Genomic DNA, 15,991 nt, shown 5'->3' with positions numbered 1-15,991 from the left:
AGATATTAAAATAATTGGCAAAATATCTTAATTGGGCTGCCTGTGTGAACACAGCCACGGTGTCTGTTGGATAACTATTTTGAGAACCATCCGGTTTTGAAGAAATGTGTGGTCAATTATATTATATGTGTTTAGAGAAATGTGTTAATTTTCTAAAAGTTGTTATTTATTGAAATTTGACAGACTATGTATTGCTTTGAAAGATATACCACTGCAGTAATGTCTTTTAATGTTCAGTTTATTCTAGCCTATGTGTTTGGAGAGATGTTTATGCGGGGTCCAAGCAGTATATTGAACCCTTCCTCCACTGAGGTAATTATCTTTCAATTAACCTATGTATTTGTATTTCTAAAATATTCACTGTTTATGTTTAAATGTGACTAACTGTTTTCCCTGTCTTTCATTGTGTAGTTTTAATTGTCACTGTTTTTGGTCGGTTTTTGTTCAGTTGTGAACACGGTCAACTAGTAGTCTTTGAAAGCACTGCAGCACTACAGACATTCATGTTAGTGTTGTGTTTTACTGTAGCCTATGTAAAACAAGCCATCCTAAACCTTTATTCCTTCAATAAACGTTGCTTATTTTTTATACTGCATCTGCCTCTGGCTGTGTTTATGGGCCTAGAACGTGTGATACCAATAGATTTTACAGATGGATAAGACTATTTAGCTAATTAGGAAAACCATAATTTACAACAATGACTTCGTCTGTCCTACCTCACAGAATAGTATGAATAGGCTATAACACATTTGATTGACTGAATATATAATTACTGTACACAATTATAGAGATACCCTGCTTTTATTTGTTGAGATCCTTCTCTGGAAACATCTGCCACTCAGCCGCTCCCTTGTGCCCCCCTTTCGTTTTATTTATTTACTTTTGACAGCTTCCACTGATGGCATGGAAGTCGATGACAGCAACATCACCTAATTCCCTGTGGTAAATGATCACACTCATCTTTCTTCTCGCACTGTTCGTTCCTACAGCAGTGGTTCCTTTATTATGCAGTGTTTTAACCTACCTTTGACATTTTGACACCCAGATTTGTCCCTCATGGGTTATGTCCTCTTTTAATTGGATTACATTTTATTGGATCCTAATCAGAATGTCATTCTTTCTCTAAAATAGACATTTGCCGTTTGTTCCATATTTCTAGCCTAATGATATGCTACAGTGTTCAAAGACAAAAAAAAATAAAAAAATAAAAATAATAATAATTTTGTCATTCTTTTTTTGTTTGTTAGATTTTTCATGATGAACATAAGTGATTGATTTGAATATGCAAGACAAAAACATAACTGTATGGGTGCGAGTGAAAGAGCGAGAGAGAGAGAGAGAGAGAGAGAGAGAGAGAGAGAGAGAGAGAGAGAGAGAGCACACAAAAAACTATACATTACTTGGCCTAAACATCAACGCCACAGGTAACTTCCACAAAGCTGTGAACGAACTGAGAGACAAGGCAAGAAGGGCATTCTATGCCATCTAAAGGAAACAGAAAATGTGGCATACCAATTAGGATCTGGCAAAAAAATACTTGAATCAGTTATAGAACCCATTGCCCTTTATGGTTGTGAGGTCTTGGGGTCCGCTCACCAACCAAGAATTCACCAAATGGGACAAACACCAAAATGAGACTCTGCATGCAGAGTTCTGCAAAAATATTCCGTGTACAACGTAGAACACCAAATAATGCATGCAGAGCAGAATTAGGCCCATACCCGCTAATTAACAAAATCCAGAAAATAACTGTTAAAAGTCTACAACCACCTAAAAGGAAGTGATTCCCAAACCTTCCATAACAAAGCCATCACCTACAGAGAGATGAACCTGGAGAAGAGTCCCCTAAGTAAGCTGGTCCTGGGGCTCTGTTCACAAACATAAACACACCCCACAGAGCCCCAGGACAGCAACAAAATTAGATCCAACCAAATCATGAGAAAACTAAATACCTACTTGACACAGTGGAAAGATTTAACAAAAAAAACAGCAAACTAGAATGCTATTTGGCCCTAAACAGAGAGTACATAGTGTCAGAATACCTGACCACTGTGACTGACCCAAACTTAAGGAAAGCGTTGACTATGTACAGACTCAGTGAGCATAGCCATGCTATTGAGAAAGGCCACCGTAGGCAGACCTGGCTCTCAAGAGAAGACAGGCTATGTGCACACTGCCCACAAAATGAGGTGGAAACTGAGTTGCACTTCCTAACCTCCTGCCCAATGTATGACCATATTAGAGGCACATATTTCCCTCAGATTACACAGATCCACAAAGAATTTGAAAACAAACCCGATTTTATTTATTTTCCCTTTTGTACTTTAACCATTTGTACATCCTTACAACACTGTATATACAGTGCCTGTCGAAAGTATTCGGCCCCCTTGAACTTTGCGACCTTTTGCCACATTTCAGGCTTCAAACATAAAGATATAAAACTGTATTTTTTTGTGAAGAATCAACAACAAGTGGGACACAATCATGAAGTGGAACGACATTTATTGGATATTTCAAACTTTTTTAACAAATCAAAAACTGAAAAATTGGGCGTGCAAAATTATTCAGCCCCCTTAAGTTAATACTTTGTAGCGCCACCTTTTGCTGCGATTACAGCTGTAAGTCGCTTGGGGTATGTCTCTATCAGTTTTGCACATCGAGAGACTGACATTTTTGCCCATTCCTCCTTGCAAAACAGTTTGAGCTCAGTGAGGTTGGATGGAGAGCATTTGTGAACAGCAGTTTTCAGTTCTTTCCACAGATTCTCGATTGGATTCAAGTCTGGACTTTGACTTGGCCATTCTAACACCTGGATATGTTTATTTTTGAACCATTCCATTGTAGATTTTGCTTTATGTTTTGGATCATTGTCTTGTTGGAAGACAAATCTCCGTCGCAGTCTCAGGTCTTTTGCAGACTCCATCAGGTTTTCTTCCAGAATGGTCCTGTATTTGGCTCCATCCATCTTCCCATCAATTTTAACCATCTTCCCTGTCCCTGCTGAAGAAAAGCAGGCCCAAACCATGATGCTGCCACCACCATGTTTGACAGTGGGGATGGTGTGTTCAGAGGGATGAGCTGTGTTGCTTTCACCCCAAACATAACGTTTTGCATTGTTGCCAAAAAGTTAAATTTTGGTTTCATCTAACCAGAGCACCTTCTTCCACATGTTTGGTGTGTCTCCCAGGTGGCTTGTGGCAAACTTTAAACAACACTTTTTATGGATATCTTTAAGAAATGACTTTCTTCTTGCCACTCTTCCATAAAGGCCAGATTTGTGCAATATACGACTGATTGTTGTCCTATGGACAGAGTCTCCCACCTCAGCTGTAGATCTCTGCAGTTCATCCAGAGTGATCATGGGCCTCTTGGCTGCATCTCTGATCAGTCTTCTCCTTGTATGAGCTGAAAGTTTAGAGGGACGGCCAGGTCTTGGTAGATTTGCAGTGGTCTGATACTCCTTCCATTTCAATATTATCGCTTGCACAGTGCTCCTTGGGATGTTTAAAGCTTGGGAAATCTTTTTGTATCCAAATCCGGCTTTAAACTTCTTCACAACAGTATCTCGGACCTGCCTGGTGTGTTCCTTGTTCTTCATGATGCTCTCTGCGCTTTTAACGGACCTCTGAGACTATCACAGTGCAGGTGCATTTATACGGAGACTTTATTACACACAGGTGGATTGTATTTATCATCATTAGTCATTTAGGTCAACATTGGATCATTCAGAGATCCTCACTGAACTTCTGGAGAGAGTTTGCTGCACTGAAAGTAAAGGGGCTGAATAATTTTGCACTCCCAATTTTTCAGTTTTGATTTGTTAAAAAAGTTTGAAATATCCAATAAATGTCGTTCCACTTCATGATTGTGTCCCACTTGTTGTTGATTCTTCACAAAAAAATACAGTTTTATATCTTTATGTTTGAAGCCTGAAATGTGGCAAAAGGTCGCAAAGTTCAAGGGGGCCGAATACTTTCGCAAGGCACTGTATACAGTGGGGAGAACAAGTATTTGATACACTGCCGATTTTGCAGGTTTTCCTACTTACAAAGCATGTAGAGGTCTGTAATTTTTATCATAGGTATACTTCAACTGTGAGAAACGGAATCTAAAACAAAAATCCAGAAAATCACATTGTATGATTTTTAAGTAATTTATTTGCATTTTATTGCATGACATAAGTATTTGATCACCTACCAACCAGTAAGAATTCTGGCTCTCACAGACCTGTTAGTTTTTCTTTAAGAACCCTCCTGTTTTCCACTCATTACCTGTATTAACTGCACGGATGGATTAAAATCCTGCAGCACACGCAAGGTCCCCCTGCTCAAGCCAGCGCATGTCCAGGCCCGTCTGAAGTTTGCCAATGACCATCTGTATGATCCAAAGGAGGAATGGGAGAAGATCGTGTGGTCTGATGAGACAAAAATAGAGCTTTTTGGTCTAAACTCCACTCGCCGTGTTTGGAGGAAGAAGAAGGATGAGTACAACCCCAAGAACACCATCCCAACCGTGAAGCATGGAGGTGGAAGCATCATTCTTTGGGGATGCTTTTCTGCAAAGGGGACAGGACGACTGCACCGTATTGAGGGGAGGATGTATGGGGCCATGTATCGCGAGATCTTGGCCAACAACCTCTTTCCCTCAGTAAGAGCATTGAAGATGGGTTGTGGCTGGGTCTTCCAGCATGACAACGACCCGAAACACACAGCCAGGGCAACTAAGGAGTGGCTCCGTAAGAAGCATCTCTAGGTCCTGGAGTGGCCTAGCCAGTCTCCAGACCTGAACCCAATAGAAAATCTTTGGAGGGAGCTGAAAATCCGTATTGCCCAGCGACAGCCCCGAAACCTGAAGGATCTGGAGAAGGAGTGGGCCAAAATCCCTGCTGCAGTGTGTGCAAACCTGGTCAAGAACTACAGGAAACGTATGATCTCTGTAATTGCAAACAAAGGTTTCTGTACCAAATATTAAGTTCTGTTTTTCTGATGTATCAAATACTTATGTCATGCAATAAAATTAAAATTAATTACTTAAAAATCATACAATGTGATTTTCTGGATTTTTGTTTTAGATTCCGTCTCTCACAGTTGAAGTGTACCTATGATAAAAAATGACAGACCTCTACATGCTTTGTAAGTAGGAAACCCTGCAAAATCGGCAGTATATCAAATACTTGTTCTCCCCACTGTACATGATATGTCATTTGTAATGTCTTAATTATTTTGGAACTTCTGTGAGTGTCATGTTTACTGTTCGTTTTTATTGTTTATTTCATTTTTGTATATTATATACTCCACTTGCTATGGCAATGTAAACATATGTTTCCCATGCCAATAAAGCCACTTGAATTGAATTGAATTGTGTGTGTGTGTGTGTGAGAGAGAGAGAGAGAGAGAGAGAGAGAGAGCGTGAGCAAGTAAGAAAGGAAGAACGTCCCCATTCATGCACTGTGGGGTGCTGTGTCATTTTGCAATGGGCCGTGAATATTTCTGTCTCGGTCTTGGTTTGGTATTTTGATGTATTATTGGCTATGGAGACATTCTGCGTTGGTGTTCTTCCTGAACCAAGTATTGTCTATGAATATATATATATGCAATACAGCTTGTGATAAGAGCTTGACCAGTGCCGACTCAAATCAGGGAGGAGAGCCGTTGTCTCTCTCGGGCTGACAGTGCTGGAAAGACTGCACAACTGTGTGAATGAATTAAGACTGAATCGAAAGACTGGTGAGTATTTTGCCTGCACATGTAGCCTAAGCTTTCTAGTCATTTGATGGTGATGCTTGCTTACCCCTCTACACCGATTCTACTTTAATTTGATGATTTGCAGGGGTGCACGCAAAATATTCACATTTTCTGCCAAGGCATTGGAATGTAGACTATAGAAACCACTGCACCTGCATGTACCGTATTTCGCTTTCAACCGGGAAAGGTTTATTGGAAAGGTCCGGACTGGTCTGGGCGCATTCTCTGAAATATAACGGAGATGCCACGGTTACGCGTAGAAGCCACTCGACGAAGAGACAGGTGCGATGGAGAGGCTTGATGGAGGGGCTTGATGTTAGGCTAGCTGCGGGGATAGCGGTTCTCAACAAGGTATTGTGATTCAAGACCCCCAGAGAGAGCTCGGTGCTGTGCTTCACCCTTTGTGTTGATTTGAGAGTTGTAGAAAACCCGGTCTGTATAGGTTACGAGAAGACGGCTGGTACCCAGCCAGACATAGCCCGCATACCTGTCGGTCAGTGGTGAGTGAGCTAAGAGGTATGGCGACGATGGTGAACAGGTATTGCGTTCGACCGTAGAAGCGTTTTTGTCGCGGCCGCACCTTATGTTGCTGGTTTTGGATGTGCATGCTTTGAATACACGCATGTGTGTTTAATTAGCTGCCTGCCATTGAATGCTTTGGGTTACTGATAATGACAAAATACTCGTGTGGCATCTTCATTTGACGTATCTGTCTCCTGGGGTTGCTACTGTCTGGGCCCTGTGTTCTTTGTGTTATTCAATGTATCATTGTTTTCATGATGTATTCATTGATTTGTATGATTTTGTCATGGTTTGCATCACTTGATGTCGTCCAGTAGTTGGATGTGGGCCTATTGGTATATGATCAAAAATGTGTAGAACTGCTTTCAATGTCAACATGCAACCACATTAAGAATTCTGATCATAAGGATGACAATATAGTGAAGATGATTAGTTTAATCATGATGACAACTAGTCTACATAGGCACACTGATCCTATAAGGAACCGCAGCTCTTATTCACCGCTATGCATGAGGCACATAATGTTAGTTTTGTTTAATTCCTTGGGTCATTCTTGTACAGTGTGACTCTGAACCTGGGGAATGACCCGAGGGTAAGTAATTGGCATGAAAGCGTGACATTGAATAATTCTGTTTTCTCAAGGTTTTCAGTGATTTAGACCAAAGGTCAGACATGGTGATTTGACTTCTGTCACTCCATTGATTGGCTCATTATTCTTTCAGTGATGGAATTACGGTAGTTCCATGGTTTATGGTCTAAGTGTAGTATAATGTAAAACACTGGCCTGTACTTTTAACTAGACTCATTTTATCGGTAGTAAAATAAGTATGCCCAGACTGCCGCCCCCTGTTGTTACCCTGTTCATTCCAAATGGCCTCTGGATTGCCTGCTATTGGTCCATAGGGTTTTCGATGGGAGCCGGAGGAGAGCCATGCATATAGAGTGCAGCAAACATGACATTCTTTAAAAATATCTATTTTATTTCACCTACTCTTGCTGCTTTTCCTTGACAGCAAAAGAAAACCCAACACACATAGGCAAAAACAATAAGCAACTTAACATTCACATACATACAGCACATTTCCACAAACATCATTGACATCACACTTGCTCAGACCCACATGTTCCCACCGTATCCACACCCAATGTGCTTTCCAACACTTGTAAGACTTGTGAAACATGACATTCTACTGTGTATTTTATTGTGTACACTTGCTGGAATGTAATGGCTTTGGAACTTGAGATGAGGTGACAGGGTTTGCTGAACTCTATATCTCTGACTGTGAGTGGGAGGTGATACTGATGTCTCTAAGGGAAGTTAGCAGGGTCAGAGCATTCCCATATAGAGCTGGAAGTGTGAAGGAGAAGGAGGAGTAGACACCAGATGGCCATGCTTGAAGGGACATTGAATGGACAATAGGATGAGCTCTGTGGTCTTTATTAGGGTTAAGGTTTAGTGTCTATAATCACATTTATGACAAGATACAGTTGTATTTATGTCCTTTCTAGAAGGGCCAAGTAGTATGACCAAAGGGAGGCTTCAGAGAAGAGGGATCAACATCAGGGAGCTTATTTGGGCTAAATCCCACAGGCAGGCAGGCTGAATATACTGTACACTAAAGCCTGGGCTGCCAACAAACCACCCACTCTCTCAATGTTTGTGTCCATCAGACTTACAGCCCACTGCGGCTTCCTTAAGAACCCAACACTGCTCACTTACTGTTGGACTTTCTGGTGCTGGCAGATTGATTTAGCCGTTATGTATTATTTATTGTTTTCAACTTCCCACTTTATGTTCAAGGCCAGCGAGTTCCAGTAGAGGACTTTAAAGGCATCCGAACAGATTGTGCATATATTATGCCGACATTTTGGGATGCTTTTGTGCGTTTTGGTCTTTGGCAAAGTTTTTTTCGGCTATTCGTGCACACAACATTTTATCTAGAGGCAAGCCGAAGTTCGGTAGCCGAAGTCTACGCCCCTACGTCGGTGATTGGTTCTTCCCGATTCAGCCCGAAACTCAGTGTGGATTCAACATGGCGAACGACAACTTTGAGCATCGCTTGGTCCTAGGAGGTACACCTCTACGAATCTAGCCATGCATTATATAAAGACCAGCATGTATAGGCCAATTCTGGTCGTAGAGAGGGGGAGGAGAGGGGGAGGCGAGAGAGGGGGGGAGTAAAGGGACATGGAGAGAAGTGCAGAGAGATAAATGGGGAGAGAGGGGCTGAGAGAGAAAAGGGAGGGAGAGAAAAGGGTAAGAGCAAGGAGGAGAGAGAGACAGAAAGTAGAAAGAATCGAGAGATAGAGATGGAGAGACAGAGTATGAAAAAAGAGAGAGGGGGAGGCATGCAGTCTAAGGGAGTGTGAATGGTTTCCCTGTTTTCCCTGCTTTGGACACAGGCAGCCACACAGCAGCCCTGTGAGCAGGTGCTCACCCCACTAGAGGAACAACATGTGCAGCCAGTGTTTCCCTTAGGCGCTCTTTAGCCGGCGCCCAACCGGTCCATGTACTAAGCAAGTCTTGGTAACAGACCTGTAGACTCTTCATTCTTGTTCCTCTATGAACAAGATGGCAATTGCAAACTATTTGTTCTTGTTTACTTCTGAAATAAAAAAAATTAAAACAGACATAGCCGCCAGCTGCGCAGGGATAAAAAAATTGGGCAAATGCATCACCCCCAGCCCTAAACATCTTCCCACAGCAATGCTTCTTTTACACTGGTAAACATTGATTGATTGGTTTCAAAACTGCAGAGTGTGAGAAATGCTGTTTGCCTTTTAGCTGTAAAATGAGTAAACACCATTTGCCTCTGTTATTCTTCCTAAATGCCTATTTGGGAGGAAAATGGAGGTTGAGTAAAAAAGTGCTGCTTAATTATTTAAACTGCTTCATTATTTAAACATGAATAATAAAATTGCACTTTTTTATTGTCCAGTACCTCCATTTCCTACTAGAGTAGGTGAGGATTTCTCACACATTCAGTTTGCTCTAGTTCAATACACGAGTAACAGAGGTTGGCCAGTGAACCAGTCGTGCATGACGAGTAGCTTTCCCTGAGACCTGAAGGCTCGTGTTAGCTCCTAGAGCTTCCCCAACCCTATAGTACTATGTGGCAGTGCAGGTGTTAATCAGAATTTATGATCCAGGTTTGAAATATCCAGATGTGACACAAAAAGGATATGTCGGCTACTGAGGCCCCATAACTTATATGGTGCATGCTGATGTTCTTCTGTTCGATGGACCAGTATGGAGTGTGTCCCGAAGTCCTCCTAACCGCCCAGACAGTCCAGTCTTTTACTTCCTCAGCACTACATCAACACTCTCAAAGCAACCCTGTGAAGCCTCTGTATACCCCAGGGTCTATAGGATCAGAGGGGCCTGGCTGTGCAGGCATCTGCTCGGTGACCTATACCAGCTGGGGTCCTGGGAGCAAGGTCGTCAGGGAGCCATTCTTCAGCATAAAGAGGGCAGAGGTGCTGGGCTCCCGGAGGCAAGGCCATTGTACTTCCCATCAGAATGTAGATCTTGTTGTGAGGAGAGGAGGTACCAAAAACAAACCAGCTCACACCGGGGGAAAAAACCCACTATGTGGCCCAGTTCCATTTAGGTTGCTTGCTCCGGTGTTCATCTATACGTGACCCATGCAAGAATCAGATTCCACCCATCCACCCATATATATATTGCTTTGGATAAAAGGCCCTGTGCAGTGATTTATTACACATTAGGAACATATTTGAGTATTTATGTTTTAAGTTGTATGCTCTTCTTTCATCCACAATGTCTCCCCTGAGCTCTGCTCATTATAAAGAGAGTCTGTTGCCCAGCGCGAGGTCTCACACAACCGTTCGAGTGATGCTAACATGTGTGTTCACTTCTGCAACACGTGCCTCTCAGATCCCTTAGCCCTGGATAACCCGAGTGTAGCGAAGCCTTTGCTACACTCGTATTAAAGCGAACCAGGGACCTAGGTTTAGGGCGGGTGGGTGTGTGCGTGTGAGCATGTGTGTGTGTACGGAACATGTGTCTTGTGGGTATTTGATGGTGAACCCTTTCATGTTTCCCACATGTTGCCATATTAACTAGAGTTTCTGGGAGATCGTTATCCTCTCAGGATGAGATTCTGATTAGAATCAATCTAGGGCACTTTTTCAACAAATGGTGTGTCTAAACCCATTGATGAGTGACAGTCAGGTCCTATTGGAGGTGTGGCTGTGGCTGGTCACTTTGTGTGCCTCACACTGACTCAAACAAGCTTTTCAAAATCCTAGTTTGTCTGCTCCCCTTGACTTCTTACGTCTTATGTAGAGTAGCTGGGAGTTTCCTGGAAGTACACTCTTTTTGTTGAAGCATTTGCTGCTTTACCCGTCCAAGAGAAAGAGATCACAGAGCCTGTAAGCCAAAGAAAGCCATTTAAAAGGCATCGTAGCCAAAATAAAAAGCTGGATGAGGATTTTGTTGGCAGACAGAGGCACAGTAGAGTCTTTTGTCTTGACTTCTGGAGATTCTGGTTATATTCTGATTGTGTTTTTTGCTGGAGATAATCTCCCTCTCCACCTCTCTCTTCCTACCTCTCTCCTCCTCTCTCTCTCCTCCTCCCTCTCGCCTCCACCCTCCTCCTCCCTCTCTCCACCTGTCTCCTCCTCCCTCTCTCCTCCAGTTTCAGATGCCAAGGTTCTCTCTTAATTATGAATTTTCATCAGGGGAGAGTCAAAATTGAGAGAGACGCAAAGGAGTAGAGCAGCAACACAATTATACCTGAGAGAGAGGAAGAGAGCACGTTCAGTGGAGAGGGGGGGGGGGGTGTGTGTGTGTGTGTGTGTGTGTGTGTGTGTGTGCTCACATGCATGCATAAGTGTGTGCACATGTTCAACTGTTTGTGTGTGTGTATGTACATGCTTTGAGTGTGTCTTTACACACATGTAGCCTGGTGCACATGCAATACCTGTACAGACCCCATATGGTCATAGTGTACAGCAATCATCTCTGCTCTGCTATGGCAAAGACTATATGTATCTTAATTACAAGCAATCAAACACAGGGCATGGCATGTTCTATACTGTATAGGTATAGGTGCTCAGGGAGTGTGTTTGTGTGTGCCTGTCTGCACATGTACACTTTCTTGTGATTATGTGTTTATCGTGTGTCTGCGTATTCTGCATACCTTATGTTAGGTTTCCCCAACTGGTGGCCTGTGGGGGATTTATTTACAGTGCATTCGGAAAGTATTCAGACCCCTTCCCTATTTCCACATTTTGTTATGTTATAGCATTATTCTAATGGTTTAAATATTTTTTTTCTCCTCATCAATCTACACACAATACCCCATAATTACAAAGTGAAAACAGGTTTTTCGAAATGTTTGCAAATGTATAAAAACTTAAAAACAGAAATGCCTTATTTACATAAATATTCAGACCCTTTGCTATGAGACTCTAAATTGAGCTCAGGTGCATCCTGTTTCCATTTATCATCTTTGAGATGTTTCTACAACTTGATTGGAGTCCATCTGTGGTAAATTCAATTGACTGGACATGATTTGGAAATGTCTATATAAGGTCCCACAGTTGACAGTGCATGTCAGCGCAAAAAGCAAGCCATGAGGTTGAAGGAATTGTCCGTAGAGCTCCGAGACAGGATTGGGTCGAGACACAGATCTGGGGAAGGGTACCAAAAAATTGAATGTCCCCAAGAACACAGTGGCTGGCTATCATTATTTAATGGAAGGAGTTTGGAACCAGCAAGATCTTCCTAGAGCTGGCCGTCCGGCCAAACTGAACAATCAGAGGAGAAAGGCCTTGGTCAAGGAGGTGACCAAGAACCCGATGGTCACTCTGACAAAGCTCCAGAGTTCCACTGGGGATATGGGAGAACTTTCCAGAAGGACAACCATCTCTGTAGCACTCCACCAATCAGGTCTTTATCGTAGAGTGCCCAGACAGCAGTCGCTCCTCAGTAAAAGGCCCATGACAGCCCGCTTGGAGTTTGCCAAAAGGCACCTAAAGGACCTTGAGAAACAAGGTTGTCTGGTCTGATGAAACCAAGATTGAACTCTTTGGCCTGAATGCCAAGCGTCACGCCTGGAGGAAACCTGGCACCATCCCTACTGTGAAGCATGGTGGTGGCAGCATCATGCTGTGGGGATGTTTTTCAGCGGCAGGGACTGGGAGACTAGTCAGGGAGACTAGTCAGGGTCGATGAAAAGATGAACGGAGCAAAGTACAGAGAGATCCTTGATGAAAACCTGCTCCAGTGCTCTCAGGACGTCAGACTGGGGCTAAGGTTCACCTTTCAACAGGACAATGACCCTAAGCACGCAGCCAAGACAATGCAGGAGTGGCTTCGGTACAAGTCTCTGAATATTCTTGAGTTGCCAAGCCAGAGCCCGGACTTGAACCTGATCGAACATCTCTGGAGAGACCTGAAAATAGCTGTGCAGCGACGCTCCCCATCCAACCTGACAGTGCTTGAGAGGATCTGCAGAGAAGAATGGGAGAAACTCCCCAAATACAAGTGTGCCAAGCAAGTAGCATCACACCCAAGAAGACTCAAGGCTGTAATCACTGCCAAAGGTGCTTCAGCAAAGTACTGATCTTATGTAAATGTGATGTTACATTTTTTTGTATATTTAAAAAAAAAACATTTAGCAAAAATGTCTAAAAACCTGTTTTTGCTTTGTCTTTATGAGGTATTGGATGTAGATTGAAGAAAAAAAATATTTAATTCAATTTAGAATAAGGCTTTAACGTGGAAAAGGTCAATAGGTGAATACTTTAATGAATGCACTGTATGCACTGACAATGAAAGACAAAAACACCGGCAAATTATCTTCAAGTGATTTACATTTTTAAAATCTGTTTTAAAGTATTCCCACACGTAATAGAGAGATACACACGCTAAGTATACCAACCATTAGGACCCTTTAAGTTACCGTTGAGCTACAAGGTGTCAAAAGCGTTCCACAGGGATGCTGGCCCATGTTGACACCAATACTTCCCACAGTTGTGTCAAGTTGGCTGGATGTCCATTGGGTGGTGGACCATTCTTGACACACACAGGAAACTGTTGATGTGTGAAAAACCCAGCAGTGTTGCAGTTCTTGACACACTCAAACCGGTGCACCTGGCAGCTACTACCATACCCCATTCTAAGGCACTTAAATCTTTTGTCTTGCCCATTCACCCTCTGAATGGCACACATACACAATCCATGTCTCAATTGTCCCAAAGCTTAAAAACCTCCTCTCCTCCCCTTCTTCTACACTGATTGATGTGGAAGGGATCGTAGCTTTCAGCTGTATTCACCTGGTCAGTCTATGTCATGGAAAGAGCAGGTGTTCTGAATGTTTCGTATGCTCAGTGTATGCGATCGAATAAGAATGTAAGCAAGGTTTGAAACGGTATGTTTTAGTCAACTGTTATATCTGTTTGGGCTTCTTCCGGTCACGTTTCGGTATACAAATTCTTTGTAATTATGTTCCGGCCACCTGACCTGAAAAAAAAATCATCCCACGACTAAATCTAGTTGATGACCCCTGCTCTATGTGCTCGACATCCCAGTGTTGTGCTGTGAATGCATATGGGCTTGCTGCAGTTGAGCTCTGTGTAGTAGCTGACGTTTGCCCTTGCTGCAGCTCAGCACAGTGTGTGTGTGTGTGTGTCTAATCTGGCTGTAGCCTAGTACGGCACTATAAATAAACTCATACATCTGCTGCAGACCCAGCTCCATGTTATAAAATGTGTGTGCGATGCAGTCGAACATATGCATGTGTTCGGTGTGCATGTGTAAATGGGTGTTTGCCTATGTGGGTGTGTGTGTATTCATGCGTGCGTGTCTGCCTGTGTGTGTGTGTGTGTGTGTGTGTGTGTGTGTGTGTGTGTGTGTGTGTGTGTGTGTGTGTGTGTGTGTGTGTGTGTGTGTGTGTGTGTGTGTGTGTGTGTGTGTGTGTGTGTGTGTGCGTGTGTGTCTCCCTGTGTGTGTGTGTTTGGGCTGCGGCTTTCTGTTGCTTGGGGAGATATTTCACTCAGGACTCAAAGACAAGCCAAGGGTACTGCTAAACACTCCCCATTAGTTAGACCAGAATAACATGTACTGTCTGAGAGAGGGTGCGGGGGGGATTGCAGGGAGGTCGGGAGGGAGAGAGAGAGAGAGAGAGAGAGAGAAAGATGCAGAGCGAGAGAACTGAATGCATTCAACAGAAATATGTCTTCCGCATTTAATCCAAACCCTCTGAATCAGGGAGGGAGAGAGAGAGAGAGCATGAGACCGGTCCAAGTTGAGGATGAATATGCAAAAAAGGCAATTAGAAGCTAAGGTATTATGTTAATAAGAACAGAGATCTCGGCTGTGTGACCTCTTCTGCCCCTTTATCAGCTGGATCAGCTGTCTAACCACTCCTATAGGGCACTTTTCTGCTCAACTTTCCTTAATAACTGACCTAGGATAGGCTGTCTGACCACTCCTAGGGCTCCTCAATGATCAACTCTCCTTATAACTGTTTTTAGATCAGCTGTCCCTAAAAGACAGTAACTCTTAAAACTACACCATTTTTTTTACTTACCAAAACGTTTTTTTTTCAGAGATGTTGAATAGTTTGATTAATTCTATATTTTACAGTTTTCAGACCAGTTGCATGTAGACATGTTCACCCAACACTGGACCTCCAGAGAGTGGGACCTGTGAGAGAGGGATAGAGGGGGAGAGAGGTGCTCTCTGGCTGTGGCTACTCTCCAGGTCTGACCAGCTTCTTTATAATTACATACTGGCATAATAGACCCAGGGGGAAATTCTCTCTCTCTTTCTTCTCTTTTTCACTCTCTCTATCCCTTCCTCCCTCCATCCCTCTTCATGATAACGTTCAGCACTCTGCCAGGGAATCTAATGCAGACATAACCTGGGCATTAGCATATAAATTACTCTGCAGATTGAAAAGTGCATTAGGATATTTAACAGACAAAACGCCATATTCCCTTAACTGGGATTGGCCCCCAGACAGTTACACTTAAGGGAAGGCTGTAGTATCCAATAACACACGCTCCTTGATTAGATAAAGACCTTATCTCATTGATTTCTATGCTTGTGTGTTAGTGTGTGTGTCAGTGTGTGTGTGTTTGTCTGCGTCCATTCATAACTAATTTGCCTGCCCTTTTGCCATCTACCTCCATTACCTATGCCGTAACACTCCACCGTTATCACTGTCAGTGTCAGTCCATTAATGTAACCAGTAAATGTAGTGTACTGTAGACATTTTGATGGTGAAGGTGACCCAGTTATCCCAGTTTATCCCCCATCGCCTCAGGCCGCACTACTTTATTCAGGGATTTTAACCTGCATATGGGCTCTTGAAGGAAGAGTGTGATGAAAGAGAGGGAGAGAGAGAGAGTAGAAAGAAAGAAAGAAAGAAAGAAAGAAAGAAAGAAAGAAAGAAAGAAAGAAAGAAAGAAAGAAAGAAAGAAAGAGAAATAAATAAATAAATTACCATTTCGGAAATAAATAGTGTCGGGTGATTGTTTGCCTCCTGTAAATCTTTCCATCTCTCTCAGTCAACCTGACATGACACTGACGTTGTATAGAGTTGGAACATGTTGTGTTCCCTAAAAGCCTGTGATTTGAGAGAACTGCTCAGTGTCCACTACAATCTAGATAATGCTACGGAACACTTAGACCACAGCACAATGGAACACCTCATTTAGAATGGCAGGCTAGGAGCGGAATCAGAGCCATA

At 42.9% G+C, this 15,991-nt stretch overlaps 1 protein-coding gene across 1 annotated transcript in view; it reads left to right on the top strand.

The window, feature by feature from the left end:
* Nucleotides 1-5,397: 5,397 nt before the first annotated feature.
* Nucleotides 5,398-15,991, top strand: part of LOC110508434 (semaphorin-6B) — a 65,485-nt gene continuing 54,891 nt past the window's right edge. The window contains exon 1 of the mRNA XM_021588953.3: nt 5,398-5,726. The gene's annotated coding sequence lies outside the window, so the exon portion shown is untranslated. The remainder of the gene's footprint in view (nt 5,727-15,991) is intronic.

Source organism: Oncorhynchus mykiss, chromosome 28 (genome assembly GCF_057628025.1).
Source record: "Oncorhynchus mykiss isolate SJ-2025 chromosome 28, ASM5762802v1, whole genome shotgun sequence".
NCBI classification, from domain to species: Eukaryota; Metazoa; Chordata; class Actinopteri; order Salmoniformes; family Salmonidae; genus Oncorhynchus; species Oncorhynchus mykiss.
Note: the sequence above shows the minus strand (reverse complement) of the source record. Positions and strands in the feature narration are given on the sequence as shown.